The 13,455-nt window shown below is 41.3% G+C and overlaps 1 protein-coding gene and 1 pseudogene across 1 annotated transcript in view; one reads left to right on the top strand and one right to left on the bottom strand.

The window, feature by feature from the left end:
• Positions 1-11,491: 11,491 nt before the first annotated feature.
• The window catches only part of LOC149068051 (protein boule-like), a 61,925-nt gene continuing 59,961 nt past the window's right edge, over positions 11,492-13,455 (top strand). The window contains exon 1 of the mRNA XM_089251875.1: positions 11,492-11,955. The gene's annotated coding sequence lies outside the window, so the exon portion shown is untranslated. The remainder of the gene's footprint in view (positions 11,956-13,455) is intronic.
• On the bottom strand, positions 13,166-13,218 carry LOC149068052 (U6 spliceosomal RNA; annotated as a pseudogene).

The following is a 13,455-nucleotide window of genomic DNA, read 5'->3' as shown; positions in this document are numbered from 1 at the left end:
ATCATCCGGCGTTGCCAAATGTGGAATATCAAAAAAAAAAAAATTGACACTGTTGCCATATTAAAAATATTCAATAAAAAACATTGCGAATCTCATTCTTATATCACTCAGATATTTATTAAAAATGATTTAAGAATGCTCCAAACTTGTAGTATCTTTATTTTAATAATTTACGAAGTTTAAAGTTGATATTGTACATTATCGAAGCTGCTGCTATCTGTTGACTAGACTACAAGATTCTCTATAGGGCACATTAGGGGTGACGTCACGACCGGCTGTCCTGATTCCAAACAATTATAAAGAAAAACGCCATATAGGACGTACAGGCCTGTAGATGAGCCTCTGTTTAAATTATTTTTCTAAAAAAACAAAGATCAAATAAGACTTGTGAGCTCTTGAAATGAAAACTTGAAACTGTAGTGAACATGCAATGTTGAAAAAGTATAATAAAATAGTTCATCTCTAATTATATAGCTATGGGTGCTTTGTATTTCTCGCATTCTCGTGGCCGTTAATGGGGAGTGTCCGTTAGGGGAGCTTCCACTTAATATCTTCCATTAAATTTGCATTTTTATTTGTTTTCAAATAACTTTCTTTCATTAATTAAATTATTTTTGATCAATTATTTCTTTTATTAAATCTGAAATTTGTCAGGATAATTCGGAAAAATTATTATTTCCATTAATTTTAAATTTCTATCAAGTATGAAAATATTTCTTTCAAAAACAATTCTGAAATTACTCTTGTCAATTCCTAAGTTATTCGCAATAATTCTGATTTCTATCAGTAGTTCTGCAATTATTGCTGTGAGTAATTCTGAGACTATTTTTGCCATTAATTGTAAATTTTCATTTATCCTAAAATTATTATTTTTTAAATAATTCTAAAATTATTACTTCAATTCGATTCAATCATTGATTCCATGATTTAATGCAGGAATCAAAAGCATTTCTTCTAGGCCAAACGCACGTGAACGGACAGCATGAGGGAAATATAAAGCTTTCATAGCTAATTAGAGACGAACTATTATTATATTTTTAACATTGCATGTTCAAAAGTGTTTGAAGAGCGTGAAAGTGTTTCATTTCAAGAGCTCGCAAGTCTTATTTGATCATATTTGTTTTAGAAAAATAATTTAAACTGAGGGCTCATCTACGTCCTATGGCATTTTTCCTTATAATCTCGCTCAGCTCATGTTTGTTTGGAATCAGGATGCCGGTCGTGACGTCACACTAATGCGGCCTACTCTTTCAACTTTTGGACACCTAAATGTGTTATCGTATTTGATTTGACCAGACAGCAACTAGATACTTTGTAGTCGGGGCCAGCGGGAATTTTGGCGCCCCTGCATGTAGAAGAAGTAGTTAAAGGGTGATTTCGGTGCCCATTCTGGTCCAGCTCCCGGGGCCATCAGACCGCCTGCCCCTTCCCATGTTGGAAGACAGTTAATTATGAAATCAGAAAGTACTTTATCGGCTGATTATTCCCCCTCCCCCTCTTCTCGCAAGTGTCGTCTTAATGCGGGGGGGGGGGGGCACCCGAGCACGGCCGGGAGGAGATGGGACTCAACTGTAGAAAGGGGCCTCATGAATATACGATCTGATAGAAAAATTTGAGAACAAACACGGAAATGATAGGCAGGTATTTTTTTCAGCCAGATAGGATTGGGGGGGGGGGGCTCAGAAAAATCACTTCGCCATAGGGTTTATGTAGGGCCACAACTAGGGCGGAGATACGGGGTATCCCCAACGTCAAAGGTGAAGTCGACCGATCTAATGTATACATGCATATATGATTGACATCATAATCATCGTGCCCCCCCCCAGACTTCCAAGTCTATCTCCGCCTATGGGGAACCCAAAATTTCTCTTTAAGAAATTCATTGTGACCTACCCTTTAATCCTGAGCTCACCCCATGGCCTCCCGGGGTTATCTGATGTGGCCAGCCACCATAGGCGGAGATTGACTTGGAAGTCTGGGGGGGGGGGAAAGGTCATTATTGTTGGGAGGGGCACGAGGATGATGATGTCAATTCATATATACATTAGATCAGTCGACTCCACCCTCAACGTTGTATCTCCGCTCATGCCAACCATCTAAAACCTAATTTTTTAAAAATGAACTAAGCGCTATTTTTAAAGATCGCTTAAGTGACTCGTGGCATAATTCCACAGCATTTAAGCCACCCGTGGCACTTTTTTCAGATCACTCAAGTGCGTCCGTGGCGCATTTACAGATCACTTGAGTGAGCCGCAGCACAGTTCCAGAACACTTAAGCGGTCCCCCGGTGGCCTCAAGATAAGAAGGGCCTCACAAGAATGAGATCTAGTTGAAATTTTCGAGAATTTGCCTGGTAGGGCCTCAAAGAAAGCACTTGGACTGGGGGCCCATGATGCTCTTAAGACGGCCCTGACTGTAGTTCTACGTCACTCACGTTACTCGCGGCACATTCTCAGATTACTAAAGTGATCTGCGGCATATTCAAGGATAATTTGAGCGACGATCATTTGGCTCGACTGCTCGTGAAAGGCAATGACAAATGGCATAGGTTCATAATTATGGCCCTGCTCGTGAGTGACCTCCTCCAGAACCATGGCCCCCGCTCTGTCCCCCTAGGGGATATAAGCTGGTTCGTCTCAGGAGACGTGGGCCATGGTGGAAAATCCGACATCCAAGACCGGCTCGTGAGTGACCATTGGCCAACTTCATCACAAAGGGGGACTGTCACCAACATATTCTTAAAAACAGACGCAGCGCCATTTTCCATTCCCCCTCCCTCCGCCTCTAATTTTTACTAACATTTGAGATTCAATAGTGACGGAATCACTCATCACGTATTGTATAGCTATATTATATGCAGTGGAGTTCATATTCACAAAAACACTCATAAGACCACAGTACAGTGGAACACCCGTTAATACGACTCTCATTCATAAGAATTTCTTATTTACACACGTTTGGCTTCGGTCGCAATTCATTCCTATATACATTTTAATGTTAAAATATTTAATTAATACAGTAGACGCACAACAACAACTACACGGCATCGGCCTCGCAAATGGCGAAAACATTTTGTTTGAGTTTTTTCTTTGACTCCCATCATATTAGTAGAGTTTGAGAAGTTGAAGCTGCTCCAACAAAACAAAAAAACGGCTTTGCCCCACTAGTGGTCACTTTTTGTCTCCACTGGTGAGGCAAATAGAAAGGCTAGTGGGGAAAATTCCCCACCAGTTAACATGTAAAAAAAAAGGCTTACCTTGATGTACCAATGGCAGAAGCGTAGCCAGAATTTTCGTTCGAGAGGACTACTTTCATTTCAGGGGGGGGGGGGGGGGCAAAGTGGTAAAACAATAGATTTGGCCATCTTTTTCCCTTTTTTCGGCCATTTTCTCATATTTCCGGAGGGGAACCAGACCCCCAAGTGCCCCCCTGCTACGCCCTTGACTAATATGGGTAGGCGCAGAAAAGAGAAAGGAATCTCTGCCCATGCGGGATCTATTTTTGGTGTCCCCGATGACGTTTCTCAGCTCAACAATTTTTTTTTTAGGCTTCAGCCTAGTTTCTTATAATTTTTGTTTTTCCTTATACTATAAATTCTTTAACGAGGGACCAGTGAAAAATCCTTCCTCTAAGGCCCCGATAAAGATACCAGCCTAGCGACCCCTGCTGCAGAACGTGGGTGTGATAAATGCATCCAGTCTTCCCGACTAGGCCAGTATGTCCCATAGTATGGATAATGATATAGTCCTATATCTAGGAAGTCCCGTATATACCGGGTGACTCGAAACGTTACGCAGTCCGCCAATAGCAGTTTTTTTTTTGCCTTGTAGCATTTGCAGTGAATTCACAATCGAACTAACAATTTTAAGGGAATTAAAATTAATTCACAATACTCTAGAATGCTTTAAGACATTCATTTTTAAAAATATTGTTGGCGCTGCCATCTACTTTGAAAATCAGAAGTGCCTAATGTGGTGATGACGATAAGCTCAGGTATAAAAAACTAAATTCTTCATTCAGCTTTATAAACAAAGCTTACAAACTGGCATGAAAGATCAAACTTTCAGTTTAGTTATTTTTTCAAGACCCAAGGAGACATCCAAAACAAAGGACCTAAAAACAATCAGACGACAGCTAAGATCATAGAGCCGGGTTTTCCTAGGCGCAGGTTTTCTGTGCCGTGCGTACCGTGAACCACCCAGCGCGACACGCCGTCCACTCACCAATAAGAAAAGCAGTACGACTGTTTTCCTACAGAGTGTAATAAGGCTCACGACTGCGCTTTACGTCGTGCGTGATTGGCCGACTGCTTCTGGAGGAGTCAAATGCGTCGTGCGCCGCGCGTTTTGCCGATAATCTCTTCACTCTTGTGTGTTTTCTTTCTTTTCCCTTCGAACCATAGGGGGACTCCCCACGCCCCCCCCCCCGTATCCCCGCCCATGCTTCTACTATTGATAGTAGCCTGTAGCATGGACATCTGTAGATGATGACTGCCCCGGAGCGAAGCAACTTCCACTGCACTTCGGAGTGTTAATTGCCTGCCTTCTTGGGAACCTCAGAACTGTCATGATGTCCCCCCCCCCGTATCTCCACCCATGCTTCAAACCAGAGCATGCAGACGACAGAGTAGCTGATGCCAAGTCCATGTTCTTTTGTATAGCCGCCCTGATCTGATGCTCCACGCTACTAAAACACAAACACATAGTGTAATTATGGAACACTTCTCTGCTGGCGTGAAATGGTCTAATTCGGTTCACGCGGCGCAAGAAACCCATTCCTAGGAAAACCCGGCTTATAAGAAGTGAACTTCCACACTCCATGTTATAGTAGGTGCTGCCATCTAATCTCAAATTTAAAAGTGACTCCTGTGGTGATGATGAAGTTGAAAGTAAAAAAAAACTATATTCTTTATTCCGCTCCGTTCCTTATAAACAAAGCTCATGAACTGAACTGGAAATTTAAACTGAAAGTTCGGTTATTTTATTTGAGCATAAGGAGACGTCCAAAACAAAAAAACCTCTTAATGAGCAGACGACAGACAAGAAGTCGGTTTGTTCGGTTCCCTACAAGCTAAGCTCACAAACAGAACTGGAAGTTCCAACTGCCAGTTCAGTAATTTTTTCAGGACACAAAGGCGACGTCCAAAACAAGTAACCTGTAGAGAAGCAGACGACAGAGATCTTGAGGCTTGATTCATATACTGTTGGTGCTGCCATCTAATGTCGTAATTTCAGGCAACTCATGCGATGATGAAAAAAAGAGAGAGAGCGTATTCTTTGTTATTTTTTTAGCATAAATTTTTTTTTACGAGACGAAAATTTCGGTAACAAAATTCGTACATTTAATTGCAATAATTGTTTTTATGCTGAAACAATAATTATTTCTCCGAGTCGAAAAAATAAGTGAAAATACGGATTATGTGGTTTTTTCAGACAATGTTACCAGATTCAAAACTGAAAAAGGAGGACGACCTTAGACAGTGCCGTTTTAACGCATGGCTGCCCCCCCCCCGGGCCGTGTCTGAAGTCCCTCAAAAGAAGAGGTGCCTCAGAAAAACGAGACGTAGTTGAATTTATCGAGAATTTTTCAGGTAGGGCTTTCAAAAAAATTGGTGGCCCATGATGCTCTTAAGACGATCGTGCCTGTCAGCCCCACCCTTGTGGATGTCATGGAATTCCAGTACTTGATTCCTTTACTTGTATTAATTTACATTAATTAAACAAAAACAGCAATAGAAAATTCGAAAAATGATCAAAGTTATCGAATTGCAACGTATATTTGATAATGAGATGATGAAGCGCTTTAAAAGTATGACAAAAATTTATGTCTGTTCAATATGGTTCGAGCCACAATGAAGTGACAGCAGTGGACAGCGTGCTAATTATTATTAATAATTTAAGAATTTTGTAAAATTAATTTAGATGTCATTCCCTCTCAATGGATCTTGTTTGATTACGATCCACACCATCAATGCGTTCCTGAAATAATGAAAAAAATGAGTGTAATAAAGAATGCATATTCTTTCTGAAAAAAAAATTTCCCCCTTCAAGATTTATGTTCGTAACTCGAAAAGTTTGTAAGTCGGGGAGCAACTACGTAAAATCTTTTTAGAGGGGGGCCGCAAAATATTTTTTTTGTTGCATTGGGCCGCGAAATTCTCCTAAGCCCGGACCTGTCTACGATTTTTGAATTTAAATATCTCGGGGAATAATGCAGTTAAAAACATATAATTTGTTTGTTGGGCTCAGAAGATGTAGAGCAACAACTATGAGGACGAGGGGGGGGGATCGTACAAAAATTTACATTTTTTTATTTTGTGTACACTGTATTTTCGTCCTCAAAACTAGCACAGGGTGATCTCTGGTCACATTTTGATAATTTTTAAAATTAGAACCATACCACTACGACGAACGGTTGATGATATAAAGTCTGTAACAACACTCCAAGGAGAAAACATTGAATCTTAGAAAGGCCATAATATTACCAATAGGCGGGGCCTCAAGTAGTGGGGGGAGCAGACGGGTCTGGTGCCCCGGGCGCATCACGAAGGGGGGGGGGCGCAAATTTAACCATTTAACCTACCCTTCAGCATTACGAGGGGGGGGGGGTGCCTACATGAGTAGTTGTCCTGAATAACCAAGTATCTCCAGTTGCGGCCCTGCCAATAGGTATCTTATTTCTGACGAATCACCGTTAAGTTTGTAATTTACAACTGGTAGCATTTCTTTTACTTCTACAGATCAAACTACACAGTTGATCCTCAAATGACACAAAAATCATGTCCTTATTCTGTAGAACTTGGTTTACCGCAAGGACCCATCTGGGCACTTCTCCGGGGTGTCAAGTGACAATTAGATCTGGTTCCGATTTTTAAGAGTAAATATGTAAATAGGTAGGTAGGAATTTTCAGCTAGTTCAACATGATAATGTTAAGACAGATCTGGGCTACTTTGTGAAAAGCTAATCAAAAACTCAGCAATAATGTGAAGTCTAGTTTGCAATATTATTAGTTTCTCATCTTTAGTGCCATCCTTGTGATAATGATCTTCAATTAATACAATCAAGTGTTCTTAAAATTTTAGGGTCTTCTATCGGATGATCGATGTTGAAAAAAAATTGTGCATTAAAAAAAACCATTTGATATCTTTTTGTGGTGCCCCTTTTATACTGATGCCCTAAGCACGTGCTTATTTTGCTTAATGGTTAATCCGGCCCTGGTCAGTAGAGTGAAGATCACGGACTCCCCCTCTCCGAAAAGCACTTTTAAACGCATAAAATATAATAAAATAAAAACTACGGAATAATCAGGCAACGAGTATGTGTTTCTTCTTCTTCGACACCTTTGAAATACACATTAAAACTTGTTTTAAGTCGGCATTACACTATAACAGTTTGATAAAACATCTTTTTTTTTTACAAAACTTTTACAGTATAACGCTGACCTGAAGCAGGGTCGCAAGGGCCGGGTATTTTTTCAAAGTTGGGTGTTTCCACATTGTCAAAATTTGATCAGTGGCAAAGTTCTGGCGTTCATTCATTCATGTCAAAATTTGTTTATGAATGACAATCAGTGGCGACGATTGTCGGAAAAAAATTCGTGAAGATGTTTCCGAAAGAACAAAAAATACAAATACAAAATGCCACAACAGGCAAAATGCCTCACCAGGTGGCTGAGAGAAAGATGTCCATAACAAATATGGATGTCACATATTTCCTATGTTCATCCAACGTAAACATATTCAAAAAATAAAGTCTCTCTTCATAACTCAAGCCCCCTGTGCCAATGAGGCTACGCGTATAGCTCTTCTCTGCACCCCTTCAACCAAGTCTATGTCCCTTTGTAGGTATGGTCTCCAAAACCTTACAGCGTACTCCATTCCAGGACGAACTAAGCCTCGGAAAAACTTTAGGAGAACGCGAAGAGACACTTTTTGAAAATGAAACCGAGCATCCTATCAGATTTTTTGACCACCGCTGAACAATGTTCAGAAAACCCTAGCCGCACGTCAATGAGAATTAGCAAATCGGTGACCCAAGTTGCATCCGGGATAGTGACACCCTTCAACTCGTAAGGGAACCGTGGGTTGTTCGAACCACAATGAGCGACCATGAACTTGTCAACGCTAAACGTCATGCTCCATTCATTTGCCCATGCTCCAATCCAAATGCGTGTGTGACCGATAAATAAAATTACATCCACGTTAAGCCGGGTTTTCCTAGGAATAGGTTTGTTACGCAGCGTGAACCGAATTAGACTACTTCGCGCCGACAGAAACGTGTTACATAATTACGCTACGCGTTTGTGTTTTCCTAGCGAGGCGCATCAGATCAGGGCGGCTATATAAAGTATATGGCTTTTTCATCAGATATTCTGTCGTCTGCATGCTCCGGTTTGAAGGGAAGCGAAAGAAAACGCGAGAGAGAGAGAGAGAGAGAGAGAGAGAGAGAGAATGAAGAGAACATCGGCAAAACCGCGGCGCACGACGCATTTGACTCCTCCAGAAGCAGTGGGCCAATCACGCCCGACGTAAAGCGCTGTCGTGAGCCGTATTGCACTCTTTAGGAAAACAGTCATGCTGCTTTTCTTACTGGCGAGTGGACGGCGTGTCGCGCTGGACGAATGACGTTGCGCGCGGCACAGGAAACCTGCTCCTAGGAAAACCCGGCTTTAGGGGCCGTTCAAGTATTACGTCAGCAATTTTTCAGCCAATTTTAAGCCCCCTCCCCATGTCAGCAAAATTTCGTCATCTCTGCGCTACCTCCTATCACGTATTGGTCGTATCACAGACTGTACACGGGTCTGGAGGGGGGGGGGAACAAAGGAGGGCTCTTGTCCCCCCCCCAAACCATAAAAAAAAATTATTTTTTTAAATGCAGAAAATATTTCTTAAAAATTAAAAATTTTGAAAGAAAACACCTTTATATGTTATTATAATCAATTTCTGATAATTTCAATGCTATTCGAAGAACCCAAAATTTCCTTTTAAGAAATTCATTGTGACCCTCCCTCTAAGCCACATAATGATAAAACCTTGGCCCGTGGATCAAATGTGGCCCGGGGGGGGGGGGTTATCTGATGTGGCCTGAACCCTCAAACCTAATTTTATAAAAATGAACTAAGCGGCACATTTGCAGATCGCTTAGGTGACCCATGACACAATTCCAAAGTATTTAGGTGGCCCGTGGCACATTTTTCCCGATCACTCAAGTAGGCCCGTGGCACATTTTCAGATCACTTAAGTGACAGTTGACACAGTTTTAGAGCACTTAAGCGGCCCCCAGTGCGGTTCTACATCACTCAAGTTACCCCCTACACATTCCCATGTTACTTAAGTGAATCGCACGGCGTAATTACGGATCACTTGAATGATGCATGGCACAGTTCGAGAGTACTTGAGCGGCCCAAACACATTTCTAGATCACTTGAAGGACCCACGAAACATTTAGAGATCACTAGGAGACTTATCAGTAGGGAGATTGTTAGTTCAGATGCCCACAAAGCACAGTTCAGGATGCCATTAAGAATATTTCATATTTTCATAAAGGGTGGTTGATGACGTAAGCATCATCCAACCGCCCCCCCCCCCTTGTCATCAAAAGTCAGCAAATCGGAAACCCCCATAGATGCTGACGTATTACTTGAATGACCCCTTATATGTGTATTTTAAACACTTCCCGCCATATACGTTTTTGTATTTGTTCGTTTTACATAAACAAAACCTTTTAAAAATTCGATGATTCGAAGACCATAAATGATGGCCATTGGCAAAATTAATTTCAGGGTTGGTGGAAGAATCTTTGTTGCCAGTACATATCCGTGCAAAAAGCAATGGATGGTGAATGAAGGAGAAGCTTCTTTTTTACACCAAAGTAGCGAAGCCAGATGCACTGTGCAGCTCCATCTGTGCAAAAAAATTGAATGAAGTTTCTCTTTCCAATCAAAACTTTGTCTGTGAAAAGATGTTTTTTTATCATTTCGAAAACATCGCTAGCCTTTGTAGTTTCCGAAAAGGATGCTCACAAAATAAGAATCGTTCTTTGATGGCGCTCCAACATGCACAATAGCCAGCGAAAACAAGCTGACAGCATTGATTGAAATGCCTGTATCCAACTGCATACTGAAGGAAAATGGCGAAGCTGCCAATTCCTCGATATGAAATTATATAAATACACTTAATTTCCTTCAGTGTATGAAAAAATTTAGTTGAATTTAATCTCAATAAATCTCACGGACCTCCCTGAAATGCTCTCACTTATCCCTAAAGGGGTCCGTGGACCCCCTGGTTAAGAAACCATGTAGTAGAGGATATCGTTGTATCGAGAGGAGTTTAACATTAAACTACAGGCGATTTCAAACAAGATTTGAAAAAAAATATATGTCGTTGTAGAGCAGAGGTCTTCAATGTTTTTCGAGTCTCGCGAGCACTGCCTGTATCCGTCATTAAAAGATCAGCACCCTTTTCGGCAAGTTAGACACAGGAACCCGTGCAATCAGGGTGATTTTAATCCTAGAGCGCATTTTACACAAGGTATTTAATTTGAACGTTGATCAAGTGCTCGCGAACACGAAATTGGGCACGACCATCGAGCACTCTGGGTGCTTCAAGGAGCACCGTGGTGCTCGCGAGAAACGGGTTGAAGATGCCCGTTGTAGAGGGTTTTATCGTTATATCGAGTATCATTGTAGAGGGATTTATCGTTATGTCGAGTGTCGTTGTAGACAAGGCCCGTATCCAGAAATTTCATTCGGGAGGGGGGGATGAAAGTGATAGAACAATAAATTTTCCATCTTTTCCCCCTTTTTTCGGTCGTTTTCTCACATTTTTGGGGGAGGGGACCAGACCCCCTCCCGCTATGGCCTTGGTTGTAGAAGGATTTATAGTTATATTGAGTATTGCTGTACAGGAATTTTTATCGTTATATCGAGTATCGTTGTAGCGAGGTTTCACTGTACTCCATCTGTTACTAAATGCCTCTAAATTGCTCTTATGTTTAACGGTAACCGAATCCTGGGAAATTCCCGTTTCCTCCGGGCTTTTCCCTCAATCCCGGGGAAACGTTAATCCCCCCTACTTTTCAAATACGCATGGGTAATAAGTAGAACTTATTTCAAAAGGCGTTCGCGCATTCTTTGAATCGCAACCTTTTCTGGAATATTCTCCGACTCAGAAGGGGAGGGTTAAAGAATCTTTATCCGATTTGCGTCTCTTTGATATCTAAGAAAACCCATATATATTCCAGCTCAGTCAGTATTGATCACATCCGATCCCATAAAACAGAATATTCCTCTCTTTCCAGCTCGCTTTAACTCTACTAAGATGAATAGCACCTACAAAATGTGAAGAAAGGGATACACCGAAACGATACTTGTGCCAGTGTAACTTTTTATTATTATTTTTTACCTAATGGGATTCTCTCCGCCTCTCTTTCTTGTATTTTTAGGTTTGTCCTTGTCCTCAGAGAGAACGTTTGTATTCTCCCTCCCTTCTCTCATTTTCTTCAGTCTTCACCGTAAAGTTGTAGTAGGCTCCGGCTCTACACATTAAGGATCTACGTTGGGAGAGAACGGGCAGCAACCAACCAACGCTTCCAGAAACGAACTAATGTACAAGACAGTTGATTAGAGAAGCACACGCTCGGTGTGCGCGACAGACACAATCTTTTATTGGCCGTTAGCTTTTCTATATTTGTTTCCAGCTCTTTTTTGTGGTGTTTTTTGTTTTTATTCTTTCACGACGAGAAGGAACAAGTGTTCATTTACGCGTGTGTCATCTTCTCGGATACACTCATCGGTGATATCACCTATCCGTCGTGAAAAAAGTGAGGGAACAGGAAACCTTTCTTTTTGACTGTGGGGATTTTGGATCCGTGTCATATCATTGTCTGTTATGAGAGCTGTCATTGTCCTGTGACTAATTTAGTGGTGAAGACGGCAAGAGGATCAGGAATCGAAAGGTGAGTTAACTTCTTTTACCAACTCATTGACTATCCCTTTTGCGTATCTAAAAGTTTTTTAGTTTAGCGTTTAGGGATTTGACCCTAGTACAGTAAAACGTCACTATGAAATCGATGATACGGCTCGATGAAACGATAAATCCCTCTACAACGACCTTTTATTCTTTCCAAAACCTTGTTTGGAATTGCCTACATACAGCGCAATGTTAAACTCTTCTCGATATAACGATACTCGTTACTGTGATGAAGACCGACAGATCGAGATCGGGAAAAATTTATGGCAGGGCCTATCTCTTTTAAGGCATCTGCTGCCCTCAAAAGGGGCCCCTCTTGGGGGGACCCGTATGTAGAGAAAGACGAGTTCGTATGTGTATGTTTTGTGTGTAAATATATGTGTAGAGAGAATTTTGACAAGTCCGGGAATTGGCGTTTCAAATTTCAAAAATTATTTTTAGGATTTTAAAACTCAACATGTCCTTTCGAGCCGGTTAGTATTATTAAATATTAATTAATTTAAGCAGGAAAAGTGATTTCTGATTGGTGATGTCGGTTGATTCGCCATAGTCTCGCCGTATTAGCTGGTGAGTGAGGTCCAACGGCATTGGCTGTGAGAGTGGGAAGATTGTTACTGTACAAAACAAAATCAAGAAAAATTAGTTTAAGGTGAAATCTCTGTTCAGAAGACCGACAGAGGGTCATATGACCCCTAGCTGAGAACCACTGGTTTATTGTACAGTATTTGCAACTGTTTGCGAAGTGTAGTAACAGTTTGGATCTTTGGAATCTTTCGGCTTAACATACGTCGCCATGCGTTTGATGGGTAGGGAGAGAGAAATAGAAATCCGATACAAAATACAGTAGTTGTATGTCTAGCACGAGAAAGGCAGTTTGCACCATACCTGCATAGCGTTCATTCTATTTTATTTTCTGAGTGGAGCAAAACAGGCTTACAAACGATGCAAATATTCAATCACTTCACTCACTTCGCTTCCGAAGTATAGATGGCAGCATTAATAAATCAGACACAACACTAAATACGCACTCAGACTGCTAGGTACACACAATTGCACTTCTCACTAGGCCCGACTCACTAGGTAGTAAATTGCCCATGTCGATAGATCTGAGTTGTGCTCGGTTTGAAAGAAAGAGTGGCGCCACGAGCTTCGCGCCGAGGCCTTCTACTATATAGATGGTGTTGGCACTATGGACTTAATCTTCTCTGTATCGTTCCAATTTTAGTATATGTACTGCCGAAGCGAGTACACTATGTACTCGTGGCACTATGGACTGGTTACGACATTAAGTACGGAAGTGTTTATCAACTGGGGGGGGGGGAGGGGGGGGAATAACACCTTGTAGCCTCCTACATAGTCCTGCAGCCTGATAACTATAACCTACAGAGGAAGAAAAATTAAGTTTGGCTAAACTTCAGCTTCAGAATGCGTAAAAAAAACTTTCAACGGTATAAATCTGATAGCACTATCCGATGTCCCGATAAAT

This window comes from Pholcus phalangioides, unplaced genomic scaffold (genome assembly GCF_987345545.1).
Source record: "Pholcus phalangioides strain wild (caught in Gottingen) unplaced genomic scaffold, Ppha-v1.0 ptg000027l_1, whole genome shotgun sequence".
NCBI lineage: Eukaryota > Metazoa > Arthropoda > Arachnida > Araneae > Pholcidae > Pholcus > Pholcus phalangioides.
This window is presented reverse-complemented; position numbering and strand designations above follow the sequence as displayed.